The 17,411-nt window shown below is 46.2% G+C and overlaps 1 protein-coding gene across 11 annotated transcripts in view; it reads right to left on the bottom strand.

Annotated features, from left to right (window-relative positions):
- Inpp4a (inositol polyphosphate-4-phosphatase type I A) overlaps positions 1-16,891 on the bottom strand; it is a 114,593-nt gene extending 97,702 nt beyond the window's left edge. For 4 of the 11 annotated variants that reach the window (XM_048430302.3, XM_048430306.3, XM_048430311.3 and 1 more), the window contains exon 1: positions 16,661-16,891. The gene's annotated coding sequence lies outside the window, so the exon portion shown is untranslated. Of the gene's footprint in view, positions 1-10,053; positions 10,154-16,660 lie in introns of all 11 variants that reach the window. The other 7 variants (XM_048430307.3, XM_048430309.3, XM_048430310.3 and 4 more) reach the window with 3 other exon arrangements.
- Between the last annotated feature and the right edge of the window lie 520 nt (positions 16,892-17,411).

Here is a 17,411-nt window from a genome sequence, read left to right as displayed (position 1 = left end):
TCTCAGTGGACACCTTCTGCTTGAAGCTAGCTGATACTGCCAGGACAGGAAGCTGAGTACACAGAGGGAGGCATGGACATGAGCAAGAAGCAGCTTAGTGTTCTTAGTGTCCCCAGCCACTGGCACTATACACAGCAGACCCCAAAGGGCTAATGTCTACAGTGTGCAGGCTTCTCCTTGCCCACAGAAACACATGGCTCCAGTCTCTCCTAGTCCCACTCAGGGGCTCAGAAGCATTCTCATGAGCACTACCTTTGGCTCTTGCAGATCTGTCCTGCTCTCTGGTACATCTCCAGGACTGCAAAAGTGGCTTCCCTTGTGCCCTAGAACTACCCACTAAGCAAACGAATAATGGGCAGGTGTATGCCCACCTTAAAGCTCTGAAGGCGGCCTTGCAGAAATCTTCTGCTTCCACGACACTGCTGTGACTACTCTCACGAGCCACTTGTCATAAACTACCATGCTGTCTCAGAGATGTAGAAACTGGAGGTGACCCCTCGCATTGCTCTGAAAATGGACTTAATAATACACTTCCCCCAGACACGGTTTACACTTGCTGAAGCCACAGATCCACCAGGAGTGCATGGCCTGCACCAGCCTCAACCAGACAGCATTGCAGCAGAAGCCTGTACTTTCTGCCCCTGTCTATCAACAAGATCCTTCCTTCTACACTTGGCTTCACTCCCGGGCCAGGCCACTGTGTTCTGTTCCTGCACTGCATTCATGAAAGACTCCATGAGGAATGATGTGGCTACCAGGTGGGCACTGCTAAGGCAGCACAGCCGACAGAGTGAGCCCTGGAGGCGCTAACACTATCCTAGGAACCAGATTGCAGGGTACTCTTCCTCACGGTCAGCAGTGTTCCACAGGGATAGACCATTCTTCCCCAGAGTGGGGTTCCCCTTCTGTCCCTTCACAGACACAGATTCACCCCGACACTGTGGCACCTGGGATGTCTTGTGGTGTGGTTCAGCTGCCATAGGGAATCAAGACCACAGCCATTCAGGACCCAGTGTGCCTTCACTTTCAGAAGCAGCCCTGAGAGAGCCAAAGAAGACCACTGTCGGTAAAGCACATACGGTTATAAGAAATATCACAGTTTGAGCAAGGGTCTCCTCAAACCATGAGAAGGACTACGAACAGCTTGCTTGCTTTCTTTTGACAGAGTCTTACTATGGCTGCCTGGAATTTGAAATATAGACCAGGCTAGGGACAAACTTACAGAGATCTGCCTGCCTCTGCCTCTGCCTCTGCCTCCAGAGTACTGGGATTAAAGGACCACCACACCCAGCTAGCATGGCTTCCACCAATTAAAGTAATGAGAATATAAGCAAAACAGAACTAAAATATTAAAAAGTCTAAAGATTCTCCAATGTGTGATTAATGAAGCCTCAAACCTTGCAAACCAGTTAATAAGCCTTAAGCCCTGAGTGACAGCGTCCCCTGCTTCTCCACAGCCTTTGTGAACACCAGTTTGATAATGTCATCTCTATCTTTTGCTATTTGTTCTTTCATTTGGAAGTCTTATCAGAGGGGACCCTTGGCACTACCCAGGGCTCTCTAGCTGACTGATTCAAGTGACTTCCCCAGTCGATTTCTGCTGGATATTTGGAACTCCTGCATGAATTCTGTTGTGTTATTATCTACTATCTATCCACCCACACACCCACTTGCTATTTATTCTTTTACTCTGGCTTGCTATATATTTAATAAACTCACTCATTCAAAACTGAAAGTATGGTTACCATAGACCACTCGCTGGACCATAAAGAACCTCCCCCAAGTCCACTAAAGGAGGCAGCTGCCTTTCCTGGTTCCCTTACCCATTCAGGCTTCTCATCCCTTAGAACAGTAGTTCTCAACCTTTCTAATGTTGCAACCCTTTAATGCAGTTCCTCATGTTGTGGTGAACCCCAACCATAAAATTATTTCTGTTGCTACATCATAACTGTAATTTTGATACTGTTGTGAAATGTGACGTAAATATCTGTGTTTTCCAGGGGTCTTAGGCAATGCCTGTGAAAAGGCCATTTGACCCCAAGGAGTTTTGACCCACAGATTGAGAACCGATGCCATAGAACTTATATTCATTTGTATTCTTATGTGGGGTGGTGGGGGGTAGCCTAGGCTGATTAAACTTAAAAAGTAAGATTGCCAGACCCTAAGGAAGGGCACTTTCTGACCCAAGGGTTCAAGGAAACCCTCAGGTAGCCAGCAGGTGAGGGGGCTCATGTGACAAGGACATTAAAAGGTCACTGCTGAGAACAGACTTCTACCAGTGACAGGCACAATAAAGCAAGGTAACAGTTGATTTCAGCCTGAGAACTCCTGAGACAACAGCTAGGTCACAGGTTCTGGCCTCAACTCCCATCTCCTCTGGCAGAATGAGACCCCCAGATAACCTCCGGAAAGAGCTATCTTCAGGAGGTCAAGGCTTTGCTCGACACTTAACGATGGTGGCTTTGTTCATTGAATACTCAACACTGATTAATTACATACTTATGACAGGCACTGTGAGACACTAACAACACAAGGAAAACTGAGCTATTGCCTTTGCCCTGAGGGTCACTGAAGTCTTAGGCTACCCTAGATCCACAATGTTCACGGAGCATGTCCCCAAACAGCTCTGGTGATGCTCATTCCTGTGACTAACACTGTGGGACACCTGTCCTCAATGACACAGGAAGACTTTCCCCAGCCCTGAAGAGGTTATTGGAAAGGAAAGAGCAGGTCAGAGGGTGCCCAAGCCTGAGATAAGTCACTCACCACATCATCTACTGATTCTATTCAGAGTGATCTGGCAAGAATATTTAATTTCACATTTAGCTGTTTGCCAGGTCGCCTCCCCGCAATGACCCCAACCCCAGCTTCTCCACACCCTCTGCCAAGTAACAGTTCACTAAAGCCCTTTAGGAGGAACTGTAGCACACACCCTCTCCACTGAGATGGGGAAGGGTGGCAGAAGGCTTGGGCAGACACTCAGAGTGCGGACTTTGCCAGTAGCAGGGACTACTGGCCTAGGGGTAAGTACCTGACTGGGTCAGCTCTGTTGTTGGACTCCTTTGCTGGGCTAATCTTCATCTGTAATATTGAGTCTGCCCACAGAGAGCATGGTTCCCAAATGACAAAGCTTTGTCTAAGCACCCTCCGATCCTGACCTAAGACCCCATGGATGCTCAAGTCACACTTGTAGCAAACATAGCAGAGGTTATTAAAAATTAACAGCTCTGGTGTCTTGAGGCTTGTACTGGTTGCCATCTTAAACTGAGATGCTTTCCAGGGACCTACTATGTGTATCTCTGACAAGCATTGATCACAACCAGTGGTCACGCGAAGAATCCCTTGCGGGTCAAGCTTTCAAGGATCTCAGACTTTCCTGCACTTTCCTCTCTCCACACTCCAGCAACAGAGCTTCCTCACTTTCGAGTGCCAGAGGAAACGTGGACATCAGATCCACTTCCCTCCTGGCTTTGGTCTCACTTTCTGCATACCAGTTCTAAGCTCAGGGGTCCTAATAGCTGTGTTTCTTCTACACAAAAACATACAGCAACGCACTCATCGAAATCAGATCCCTACCCGGGACACCAGGCAAATGAAAAGGTGAACTCCGAGTGACACACAGAACAGCAACACGTGAGGGTGAAGGAGGGGAGGGGTTTTCACCAAGTTTGACAGGAAGCTCCTTCAAGCAAAGTGTTTTGTTCTTTAAAAAAAAAAAAAAAAGGAGGAGGGGGTGTTCTATTAGGAAAGAATTGGCTAGAATAATGGTTCCAATAAGTATTACTAGCTTGGGCATCACAGGCACCAAAGAATTGGAAGACTGTGTAACATGAGGGCCGGCTTGTTGGGGTTTCTGTCCCGCCCAGTACCCCAGCAAGCCAGCAAGTCCCAAGGAAAATCACACACAAGACTCCATAAGATTATAAACTGATTGGCTCATTAGGTCAGGCTTCTTGTTAACTCTTATAACTTATATTAACCCATAATTCTCATCTATGTTAGCCATAATGGCTCCGTACCTTTTTCAGCTGGGCAGGTTACATGTTGCCTCTTCGGTGGTCTGTGCAGGAGTGGCTGAGGAACCTCTCTGCTTCCCAGAATTCTCCTGTTCTCCTTGCATCACCTCTACTTCCTGTCTGGTTTTCTCGTCTATACTGCCTGCCTGACCAATCAGCGTTTTATTAAAATATGATTGACAGAATACAGACAATTCTCCCACATCAAGACTGGAAATGACATATCCATTTACTGCCTGTCAGCACCTGCCCCACGCAGGTTAGAAAAGGGGAGAGGGCTATTTGATCATTCTGGCCTTTTGAAAAGTAAAGTTAAAAAGAGAGCTTTAAAAGCTAAGGAAAACAGTTACTACAAAATAGCTCATTTTTATTATTAGCTCTGAAATCATTCAGAGAGCTCCTTAACTTCAGAGCACTGTGGGTAATATCTTCCGTTTCTGTTCTTTCTTAGTAAGATTCAGAACTTGTAGCTGGCCCAGGGCCACATGCCTCCATTGCTGCTATGTATGGGCAGAGGTTCAGTTCTTGTCAGAGATATAAGGCTGATGTACCGAGAAGAGATAGAGCCTCGTATTTTAATTTTCTTTCCTCGCAATGCTGTGAATGAAATCCATGACCTCATGCATGCTAGACCAGTGTGGCACATGTTCTACCACTGACCTGCACCTCCATCCCTAGCCTAGTGCTTGGAACGCCTAAATGCTAACCTCACCTTAACCACCTCCTGCACACAAAGTCCTTGGCCTCACCCGGAAGATAGCAAGGCAAAAGCTCTAACTGCCTACTCTACATTCAGTACGGGAAACACAAATACTCTACTAAGTCTCTTTTCTGCTTTTTTCTGTTAGAGATAATCATGTCAAGTCCCAAGAGCCTTACGGTTCCCACTGTGCACCCAATGCACAGAATATCAGCACTCTAGACTGCTAGGGACTGGGGATAGGAAACAGTACTATTTTAGGTTTCAGCTTGGTGACTGTTCCATGCTTCCACAAAGAGCATCTTTAAATAAAGCATCTTCAAATCTACCCAGGGCTTAGGACTAGGGTAAGAACATGCCCCAAAGGCCTTTTAAGCACAGCAAGATTCACTTTGTTGCTGTCACTTTACAAAACAGTTTCTCCCTAATATAATCCGCAGTTGACAACCCTTTAAAAAGCTGCCAGCCCTATTTCTGGCATGTCCAAATAGCAAGCACAAAAAGCTTCGTATACCCAATTCTTGTTTGCTACCCCAAACATTTGATAACTTGGCCTGCATATTTAGTGCATGCAAATCAAGGTTCAGGGGTACAAGGATGCCCTGGTTTTAGTCATTATACTTCTTAGTCTACTACATTAGGTTTACAGTCTAAGCCATGACAGGTGGAGAAACACCAGTACAATACCAGACAGTTTCTTAGCCAGCCAGCCCCTGAGTATGTAATACAAGTTAGATCCCAGAATGCCTAATATAAATTAATGATGCGGTCATTGCTGCCCTAAGACCTTGATCACACCTTAGCAAATCCTGTTTGGAATGAGTCCTACGCACAATGGCTTACAGTTCTCTCTGTTATCAGAGGGGCTCAGTCTATGCCAGCTATTGTAAGGACAGGCCTGTACACAGTGTGGCCCAGCACCCTGACAGAATCAGGACACCACAGTCAAACCCCAGTGCAAAAGGCTAGCATTAGTTGCACTGCTGAGAAACTGAGATTAACTTGAAACCCTGGATGCACTCACCAGTCAAGTCAGTATCAGAGCCATGTGCAGGCGCTACTGATAATAATGGCTTTTCTCAGAGCCACGAAGCCTCTGATCTCTCTCTGACCAAAAAGCTAATACCATTTGGTTAACTAAAAATGCTTAAATCATTAATTTGACTTAAAATAAAAAATCTTCCTCCTTCCAGCAAAATTCTTGAAAACACTATAAACATCCAAGGCAAGGAATTAACAACCTCGGAACACATCTTGGGTGATGGCTGGGTGGACACTAACTAGACTATTAGCACTTCGAGTAAGAAAGGTCCCTGGACCTGTGTACACCACAGTGTTTGAGGAGATCCATGACTAAAGAGTGTGATGTTTTCAGCACTGTCAGCGTCTCTGAGTGTGTTCTGAGAATCCATCTCGATACCTCCATTTGAAGTGCCCCTCCCCTCTTTGCTCAGCTTGTGCTTTAGTTGATAGCTTTAACTATCCTTTTGCAACAAGTCAGGAATGGTTCATAGGAAAGAAGATAGGTCATCAAAGTACCACTGACAGTGTTCACAGGCATTGCCAAACTACCGTGGGTTTAATATGCAACCACAAAAGACCCAAAGAAATACAAAGCAATCTTGATCTTTAACAAAAAGAACCAAGTGGGGGCATTAAATACCTGACTTCAAAACATACCATAAAGTTAGAGTAATCAAAACAATATGGAGCTGGCATTAAAAACACACACAAATGGAAAAGAACTGAGAAGCAACCCACATATGAGCGGCTGATGTGCTTTCTACTAAGGTAGCAAGATCATAACGGGAGAAGCATCTTCAACAATAGGAGCTGGGGGACTGAACGCCCACATACAGAGAAGAAACCAGACTCGCTTATTATCTAAAAATAAAAATTTACTACAAGAAAACAATGAAATGCTTCAGGACATCAGTGCCGGAAAATTTTTATATGATGTTAAAGGCCAAAAAATGACCAATGGGATTTCATCAAACTCCCTCATTTCAGCAGAGTGAAGGACATGGGCAACCGATAAAAACATTGCTAACTCACACTAAACAGGAACTGCGTGACAGAGGAACTCAAATAAAGCCAACAACCCAAATAATCCAATTCAAAGATGGTCAAAAAAGGGGCTGTTCAGATGGCTCAGTAAGTAAAGTAATTGTCATGCAACTATGAGGACCTCGGTTCAGATCCCCTGTCCATATAAAAGTCAGGTGCAGCAACTTGAACCTGTAATCTCAGTGCTGGCAGGGAGACAGGAGGATCCTGGGAATTGCTGGCCAGTCAAGCTAGCCAAACTGGCAAGATACAGGTTCAGTAAGGGACCCTGCCTTAAAACACAAGGTGAGAAGGAGAGAAAAATACCTGACTTTGACCTCTGGGCGGACACACACGTGTGGACACACACACATGTACACACACACACACAGAGGTATATAGACACCACAGACACACACACACAGAGGTATATAAACACCACAGACACACATGTACACACACACACACACACACACACACGTATACACCACAGATATACACACACAAAAATAGTGATCTGAACAAACATTTCTCAAAAGAAGATGTATGAATGACCAACAACCATGTGAAAAATGTTTAACATCATTAATCAGGAAAATATAAATCGAAACCACATGGAATGTCATCTCATCTGAGGTGAGAGGATCAGCTGGGCCTGGGAGCTCAACAAATACATATGCATGTGTGTACACACAGAGAGAGGACTATTATTCAGCCATAAAGAAGGAACGGGTCCTGTCATTCACAACAGTGTAAGTGTAGCTGGAGGACACTATAGTAAATGGCAGGCACGGGAAGGGCAATATCGTAGATTCCCATGTGTATGTGGAAACTTAAAGCTGACATCAAAGCGGCAGGCAACATGGAGCTGGGGAAACAGTTCAGAAGTTAAGAGCACTGCCTATCTTCAGAGGACTCAGGTTCGGTTCCCAGTACGTACACAGCAGCTCATAACCATTGCAACTCTAGATCCAGGGAGGCGGCACCCTCTACAATGGGCACTGCTTTTTATTGGTGCACAGACATATAAATAGTCATATAAATAAATCTATTTTTTTTTAAAAAAAATAAGTATATACTCCAATAATTACTAAAGCCTGGGAAGGGTTTGTGTCGATGGCTAATGGACAAGAATGATGGCTTCTGTCGTTGTACAGCACAATACGCTGATGACGACTGACAACAATTAACTATGTCAAAATATCTAGTAGAGAAGACTTTGACTGTTCTAACACCAAGGTGGCAGACATGCCGGTATCCTCATCTGATCATCAGCAATTTGTTTCTGAATTGCCTGTAGCCTGTGGAGCCATATACTTAGTGTCAATTGAAAATAGTACAGTAAAAAGGATGTCAACTAGGCCAAAATAGGGACAACAGGTCAAAGAAAGAGGTGGGTGGAGAAGCTGGGGAAGGCCATTCACTCACCAGGAAGGAAACTGACCTTGGCCAGAGGTCGTGTACAAAAATTATTAGGGGGATGGGGTAGAGTGATCTCATCTATCCATGGGATTTGGACTGCAGCACTGGCCTGTACGGAGTGGGAAACTATCGAAAGGGCCTCTGAAGGAAGGGTGCAGGGTTGAGGGGCATGGGAGGGCAGTCCGTGACTCATGGCAGCAGCCCTCTCCACCACTGCCCTTACTACTCCAAATCTTGATGCAAGTGCTTTCTCTCCTCTAGAAAGTAACTGCTGGACAAAGAGAAAGGAGAAGAGGCAAAACTTCCCCAAATAGACTGAGTGTGTGAGTGTGTGTATGTGTGTATGTGTGTACATGTGTGCAAGTTCATGTCAACTAGATTAAGAACAAGCAACACTTCACACAGCCCTGTCACCACACCCCATTTGGTCACCTGGTACAACTGCTCCAAGTCACAGGCAAGTTGAGGGCAAAACCCAGAAAGTGCAAGCCTGACCCCCCCCTCCCTGAGAGTACTGTCTCAATGGGGTGCTCATCCTACCCCAACCCATTCATCCAGCTCCCTCTTCTCTTGCAAACAAGGTACCTTGATAATTCTCAGCATCTAGCCTCATCCTAATTAAGTTCTGCCAGTCACTCATCCTGCCCTATTTCATTACCACCCAATCATGTGACGGGACTATTTCCTCTGACATTTTGTATGTACAACACAAAGCAGTATGTGGGAAACGTGAAAACACCTGACACTTCATGGCACACAACAACAGACTTTTACATGTCTTAAACAGAGTTCCTGGAAAACAGCTGGGTCAGCAACCGCTTAACTAAAAGCTGGTAGACCCAGCTCTTCCCCCTTCCTTCTCCCATCACCCACATTTCCCTCCCTGGGCTCTGCTGGCTGTCCCCACTTCTCTATACCTCTCTCAACATTTATGTCCCCAGTGGTACCCAGAGATGGGACAGAAGCCAGCCCTGTTAGCACTTTTTTTGTTTTAGACAGTGTGCAGCCCTGGCTAGCCTAGAACTCACTAGCAGACTAGGTTCACCTCCCACAGAAACCTGCCTGCTTCTGCCTTAACTGTAACTAGCCTTTGGAGCACATTTTAAAATGGGGCATTGTGGAGAAAATACTTACCAAGACTGTAAACTGAGCTTCCACGTGTGTGCCATAGCACGTATGTACATACACACTCACACACTAAATAAGTAGATTTTTTTCTAAAACTTTTGTTGGATGAACAAGCTCACAGCCACAGAGTCTGCTGCCTCTCTGAGCGTCAGGAGCATCTGGCCTAGGTGATCAGCTACCACAGACCACAGAGTCAGTGCTCCCTGCGGCTGCCACCAGCTCACCAGCCCCACTGCCCTACCTTCTCAGCTCTGTGCCTGACCCCAAGGTCAGACACTCAGGTTCTCATGGAAGTCACAGGCCCTATCCCTAAGGAAGGTCCATGGAAGCGCACGGGCCATGCCCCATCTTCATTGCAAATTACTTCCCCCTGCACTCACTCCTAAGATCTGACAACTCTTTACCAAACCCAGCAAGAGATATTCACATTATTACAATACTTAAAATCACGTGCAAATTAAATATTTTATTTAAAAATGCTTACCCTTCATGTAAAAAAAAAACACTTGAATTTTTGATATTTTATTTACAAAAAGTTTAAAGTACTGGTCATAACCTCAAGTTGATTTCAACAGGGCCACCATTTGAGACACACTGTGTCTCCTCCTCCAGGCTCTCCGGCTATCTCCTTCTTCGGTATCAGTGTCAAGGGCCTAGAGTGTGATGTAAGTCTGCTCTTCCCATTGCTTTTATGAATTGAGATGAGACATTAAATTGGAAAGTCAAGAAAACTAGACATACCTCAGCTCACTAGCTCCAGGGAAAATGTGAAAGGATGGGCCACTCTGAGCACAGCTGTACTTGGTGGTGGCTGTTACTTCACCCAAACATGAAGCGGGAGCTGTGTTGGTGAAGAGGGGACACACAGCAAGCAGGTCACATTAGAAGAAACCAGAGTGCTACCAACCACTATCAAAAGTCCTCACTGGGCTGACTCCAGGCAGGTTCCCCAAACACTTTTTGAGTTCCTGCGAACCATACTGTTCTCATTTTTCTTTAAACTGCACAAACAGCAGCAGAGTTCAGTGAACCTTACATATTAGACCATACAGAAATGTTGTGGAACAGTGTACCAGAAGAGGGAGCCTAGATCTCCAGGGCCAACTTGGGCCAAGCCCAGTAGACTTCATCCTTGCTAGGTCAAAGACAGAACCTGGGGCTGGAATGTAGTCCACACTGCTTCCTTTAGTATCCAGTCTACAGAGGAGACACAGGCCACACTCAGAGCAGCTGGCAAGGATGCGGGCACGACAGTTGGGTGGGCAAGCTAGGGACAGAGCAGCTCCCACAGTCCTAAAACACTTGTCAGTTCACACCATGAGCTGACCACCCAACGTGACAGTCCCTTCATGCAAAGTCAGTCCCACCTCCATCAGGAGAGTCAGGGTAGTCTTGGTTAAAATAAGGAAGCAGGATATCTGGGTCCCAATCCTGGGCTTCTGAATTATTAGCCAGATGAGGCTGACATGCTGCATTTCCAACAAGCTCTCAGGTGTTGCTGATGCTGCTGGTCTGGGAACACCTGGAGGAATACTGGTCTGAGCCAATCAGCACACAGCACTCTCATGCTAGGTCTAGGAAAGGCACAATATTGGGACCCTGCAGAGCAGAGAGATCTGTACAATGGCTGAGAATCTATCTGGCTTGTTTGTTTCCTTCTCTGTCCCTGATGGATAGAAGCAACAAACCACTTAGTCCCACCAACCCTAGCAACCATCCTGTAATCATGAGGCAACAGCATCAGTGCCGGCTGAAGATGGAGAGAAGAATTTAGGTCCCTGACGAGACTGCTAAGCTGCTGACGCAGGAACTCTCCTGTGTTTATTTGGCAGCTGAAAACATCCCAGGCAGATACCCTCCAATCCAGGGTACCCCCTCCCTTCCCAAAGAGGCGCTCTTCCCAAAGATGTCCACTTGCCTAAACATACTTCCTTCAGAAGTTCAGAATTTACAAACCTGGCTCATCAGTCTTAAAAACCTAAGTCCAGTGAGTCAGAAAACAAATCACTTAAAATGCAAGCAACACAGGAGAGGCAAAGCAAGTGGCCCACACCCTACTGTGAATTAACTCAATCAAACGGCTTCTGTAACAGCTGATCCCAGATGCTGTGGCTGCGGCCAGAGGTGCAGAGCAGCAAGTGCCCAGGGGATTTTCAGGAGACCCCTGAAATCTGGTGGCGGGAAACTGAGGTCAGGAGTTCCAGGTGTGTGAAGGAGGGAGCGGAGAGGCAAGGGAAGGGGACTGGAAGGGGCAAACATTTCCCTCCACCAGAGTCCTCACCCCCCTTCAAGAGATCAGGACACCTCTGGATTCCTGACTCTGTAACAGGAAGCAGACATCTCCTTCATATTGTGAGCCTCTGTGACCCAGTCCACCACATATAATTTACCTTCCTATTTCTGAGGCCTCCATCAGGGGATGGTAAATTATATGGGGGGGGGAGGGCTGCTGGGTCCCTGAGGCTCATAATAAGAATGATACTATAATAAAAGCCTGAATGCAGTCAGGCGGTGGTGGCACACACCTTTAATCCCAGCACTCTTGGAGGCAGAGACAGGCATATCTCTGTGAGTCTGAGGTTAGACTGGTCTACAGAGGGAGTTCCAGGACAGGCTCCAAAGCTACAGAGAAACCATGTCTAAAAAAGGCCAAAGGCAGGAGGTCAGGATTTCAGCCTATTTGGGGGCTTCTGGAAGTCCAGTTCAAAGCTCGCTGAGTTCTAGGAGCCAATCTTACAGTCCTTGCATGGAAATATAGTGGTTTAAAGGAACCAGTGCCATAGGCAGAAACACCTGGCTCCGACCCCACCCAGTTTCTGTCAACACCATCTTGCAGCTCCCTGACCACACCTCCCCTAAGCCTCTCTTCAAGATTGATGCTTACCACCTGACAAGACCTCTCAGAGGATGCCTGAGGAGAGATGGCCTAGGTCTGGCATGTGGTGTGGTCAGAAAAAATTGGGTTCCTTTTCCTTGGGGGAACAATTCCTACTTAAAGTTGCCAGAAACCTTATTGAGTAACATAAGACCAATCTAGTATGAGAAACCACAGGCAAAGGACATGAACGGGTAATTTAAACTAAAAAATTCAACATATAAAGGAATTTAATGATTTTGGCTATTTGAGAAACATAATAAAAGCATAATGTCTTTTGGGCGTTAGACTGGCAAAATTAAGATGTCAAATCTGAAGGGAAACAAATGATGGAAGGGTGTGGCTAATGAGGCCCACTTGGGGGTGTAATTTGACAAAACTGTTGATTCACAATTACTCCTTGTCCTACTGCTACTAATACCAGCAGGGCCCTGCAAGACTGAGAGATGGGCGCTAAAGGGACCTGGTCCATATATAACTGACTTTTTTTTTTACAGCAGAAAATTGGAAAGGACCTACATGCCCACCATTATAAGATGGCTAGATAAATCACAGCACACCCTACTCTGGAATATGGATTCCCCGCCTCCAAAGAGGGGTAAACTCATCATGTCAGTACACAAACAGTCTCCAGAACATAGCACAAAACTGAAAAAGCTAATCAGACAATATGGTATGTAATGTGACTATATTTACATTTACGTGAGCAATTTAAACATTCCATCTTCATTTATTTTGAGTCACCAAGGATAGGTTGTCAGGCTGTGGGGCAAGTGCCTCTATCTGCCAAGCCATCTTGCCAACTCGAACAAGAACTCCAGTCCCCAGGAAAGGTTCACAGGCAATGGCACAAGGACTGGTGATGGAGCTTGGTGGCAGAGGCTTCTCTGGCGTGCACGAAACCCTGAGTTTGATCTCCTACGTTACAAACACATACATAAAGGCAATGATACCACCTCCACTTGCACAACAACCGCGGGCATTCTGGGGTCTAAAGCCACTCTCCAAGAAGGGAACAGAGCTCTGAAAATGGCTGGTTCTGAGGCTGGGCAAGGATAATACAAATGGAGTCTCAAAGATTTTGTACCAGAATGGAAAAGAAGTCCTTAAGGAACGATCGGAACATGTACAAAGAAAGGGACTCCCTAAAGGATAAATCTGGGACAGAGTCATACAGAAATAATGACAGGAACAGACTAAAGCCTAATTAATGGATACAGCAAGATTTTCGTGTTCTAGGGATGTAAATCGAGAAGTGTATTTTAGGGAAAATCCTCTTTAGTTTAGTTCGGTTCTCTAACACACATAGAAGCAAACAAGAAATTAGAAAACTCCCATCTGTCGACTCTATAGATTCAGAAAAGAGGCATCAGCGGGTTCTATCTGTGGCTGGAAAGACTGAGGAGTAGCATGTCCTGCATCCCTACGAGATGCATATTAATCACTATTAGTAACTTTTCAATGAGCCCCACACCATCCTAATCAAGACATCAAAGCTAACAAGTCTAGCATAGAGTTTAATGAGAAGTAGGCAGTATCTGCCTCACATGAGCCCAACCAACGAGGCTGCAAGCTCTGCTGCTCTTGCAAGAAATAGCTAACCGAATCCAAATAGTGTGAAACCCAAACTGAGGGGCATTATCTGAAACAGGCAACAGTCTTCAAACATGTCAATGACATTAGATACAAAGAAACACTAGTTAAGATAGACTGTAGCTTAAAAGAAAAGAAAAAAAACCCAGAAGGCAACAAATAAGCTAGGGTTTTCTTTGGGGATAAAGGACATTGTTGGAGCAATTTCTAAGATCTAAATAAGACCTATGCATTAAATAGCAGCATCCCTGCCAATGTTCATTTCCTGAGTTTTAAGTGCCGTATGTATAAAATGTTTTTAAGAAATCCACCTGGAAGTATTTAGAGGCATAGGGTATTTGGCCTCAAGTTACAACTAAGTTGTTTGTTTCTTTGTTTAAAGCATGAAAACGAGAGAAGGGTAGCAAAATGCTAATATTAGGAGAATCTGGACAAAGATTTTCCGAAAAATCACTTACATTTATACTATTCTTATCGTTTTGCTGCGAGTCTGAAAGGACATCAAAATACAAAGAAAAAATTAGTTAAGAGAGAAAGGAGCACTCTAGGGGTTTCTGAGGACTGGGTTCATGAGGGTCTTTTCTTTCAGGCACTGAGGGACAGGCAAAGTGAAGCAAGCCTGCAAGGGGCTGGTTAATACTGGTCTCCTTAACATACGCTCTGCTCAGAGCCTCTGCTCCAGGCCCAGTCTCCTGCTCATCAATCAAGGTCTGAAAAAGAACATAATCCAGCTTTCTCTGCCACAGACGTGTGCTGTTTACTTCTTCATGAAAGTCAAAGCCTCCTAACACCATTATGTAGCTGATGATTCTGAGAACTTCTCTGAATATGGAAATTAAGGAGGAGTTTTGCATTAAAAAGTCAAACCAAGATAAAAAAGCCTTGATGGAAAGTTTCTCCCTCCACTCTGCTTTACTGAGTTCTTGAGAGGCTTTACGGTAGAATGGGGACGGGAGTGCTCTCCTAGTCCTTTCTAGTGCATTCCTGGTGGCTAGCTGAGAATTCTCCTAGGCAGGCAGCTGCGTAGGGCCAATAGTTCTTTATCACACACCCCATTTCTCCAGTGTTCTATCCTTTTTTGTTTTTGTTTTGTTTCCGAGACAGGGTTTCTCTGTAGCTTTGGAGTCTATCCTGGAACTAGCTCTTATAGACCAGGCTGGCCTTGAACTCACAGAGATCCACCTGCCTCTGCCTCCCGCATGTTCTAATCACTTATGCAAAGCTTCTGTACATATTTCCTTAAAGTGATTGTTTTTAACAACTCATATTCATTTTAACAGTAATACTACAAAGTCCCTAGTTTCCAAAACAACAGAGTAAACTATAATGTATGCTCTAAACGCTGGGTCTGCTTGAGAGCCTGGGATTACCCAAGCAGATTCTGAGGATGACAAATGAGTCGTCACTAGACAGGCAGAGTAGCCACGGAAGGATGGCAAGCGCTCTCACCGAGCTCAGCAGAAACATGGCCCTCATTTTTCTCCATTCCTGTAAGCTCGGTCTTTAAGATGACCCTCCTAGTGAGTTTGGCTCATTTCTACATCATGTTGACAAGACACAAAAAACACCACCTGACAATGATGCTCACATGCAGCACCCCCCGAGAAACAGCATTGTGATCTTTTGACACCACCTCTTATACAGAACCAACACTCAGACCTCCTTGGGTGAGCACCAGCTCCCTTCAAAGAACTGAATTGTCCAGGAGAAACCTCAGACCAGATTCAAACGACAAAATTTACTGACTTCAATCAAAGACGAGATGGTTAAGTAAGTAGGACAATCTAGAGCTGTTCACTGCCTGACACTAACATTTAGACTTCAAAACAAACTCAGCAAGTGAGGTTCGGTTTTCACCTTTTAGAGATGAGAACATTGAGAACCTGAGTTGGGAAATGACAGAACCTTCAGAATTCACACCCAGATCAGCACACTCTGTCCCCAGGCCCCTGTGATGTACCCATTGTCCACACAACTGGGCACAGGAGTGAGTCAAGCTGAATATCACTGCAACATCCCAACCTCGGTGCCACCCCACCCTCCCCCATCTCCATGGCTCAAATGCCCTAACTGGCAGGTGACAAATCACGTTATACTCTCGGGCAGCCTCTCAACACCAAACACATTCAGAGGCAAAGCGAAAGACAAGAAGATGGGATTTACAACGGCCTATACTTCCTTCTTACCCAGAGAGACATTTTCATGAGCTGTCAACTCCAGGCAGGAGGAACCCACCATTATGTAATGTCAGAGGGCAAGCGACAAGGGGCAAGAGAAGCCAAGGCCCATCAATGCTTCCATCCTTCGCCCACAAAGATATAAATTTGTGTCTGACATTTTGAGTGTTTAAGTGGCCTACACATTCATGACTGGCTTTGCAAAAGACGACCACGGATCCCTGGAAACCTCTCAGGCCTCAATTAGCTTACTAGCAAAGCAGCCGGATATAAAATACATAAAAAAGGCAAAGGTAAGGGAGATCCTGTCCGGGACGATGCGCGGACAGAAAACGCTTGGAGAGTTGCGAGGATGCAGTCGGTGTCCTCCACCAAGATGCATGTTTATTTTTACCAGGTGTTTTGACACCTGAGATACCCGCGAGGCCTTCAGAACTGGAAGCCCGGAATCCAGCAGAGATGCATCCGGCAGGCGCGGTGTATATAGCATCCCACAGCTTCCCAAGAGGCCCAAGGCAAGGGGACTGCAAGTCTAGGACCACTCTCCAAAGACGCAACCAGCGAACCGCTAGGCTGTACCACTGCCATGACAACCGCGGGCGCCGTCCGGTCGGGTCCCCAGTGTCTCCAGTTCTCAGCCGCCGGGCCCCTCAGCTCAGTCCCACACCACCGGACCCAGCTCGGCCCAGCTCGGCCCACCTACCTGGCGCGCCCCGACCCGAGCACTTGTTCAGTCCCAGCCTCCGTCCTCCGGGCCGCGTGCCCCGGCCTCGGCCCCACCGGTCGCTGCCGGGTCCTAAAGACTGGCAGGGACTTAGGTTCTGGCCGCCTTGCTCCGGCCGGTAGTGTCCACCCAAGATCCGAACCCCCTGTCTCCGCGCAGCCCGAACCCTGCCGCTGCCTTCACTCAGAACACAGCGCACAGCCCCGCCCCGGTTCCGCCCCCTCGTCGCGCATGCGCGTTTCACGCCCGACCGGCGCCCTGCCCCCTCCCTTGCTGACTCCGCCCCTAGGAGATCGCACCGCCCATAAGGTCTCGCCCTCTTCTGTGACGTCACCCAGGAGTGGATAGTTTTGTTCCCTTCCTAGCTTCTGCTAAGAGAACAGGTAACTAGGAGAAAAGCGATGGAGGTCGGAAGTACAGGTGTAACTAATCAGTCAGTCGGTGGGCGTGGTTATCAACCAAACTGTTATCATTTGAATGTCCTTCCACACTTGGTCTAGTTCATGTGTACAGATACGCATTTATATAGACTCCCAAGAGACAATGGTCCTTCCCCTTCTTGCTCAAAATTCTGTTTTTCCATGGGAAACTTTCAGGAGATACGAGTTTCTGACTGAAGAAGGGAAATTTGTCTGAAAAAGGGAAACTACTGGGCTAAACATAAACATTAACTTTTCAGTTTTTTTACACATCACTTGTCTTTTGTGTTGCTTGTTTTGTTTGTTGTTGT

Source organism: Myodes glareolus, chromosome 18 (genome assembly GCF_982192425.1).
Source record: "Myodes glareolus chromosome 18, mMyoGla1.1, whole genome shotgun sequence".
Taxonomy (NCBI): Eukaryota; Metazoa; Chordata; class Mammalia; order Rodentia; family Cricetidae; genus Myodes; species Myodes glareolus.
The sequence above is the reverse complement of the archived record's forward strand: the minus strand, read 5'-3'. Positions and strand labels throughout refer to the sequence as shown.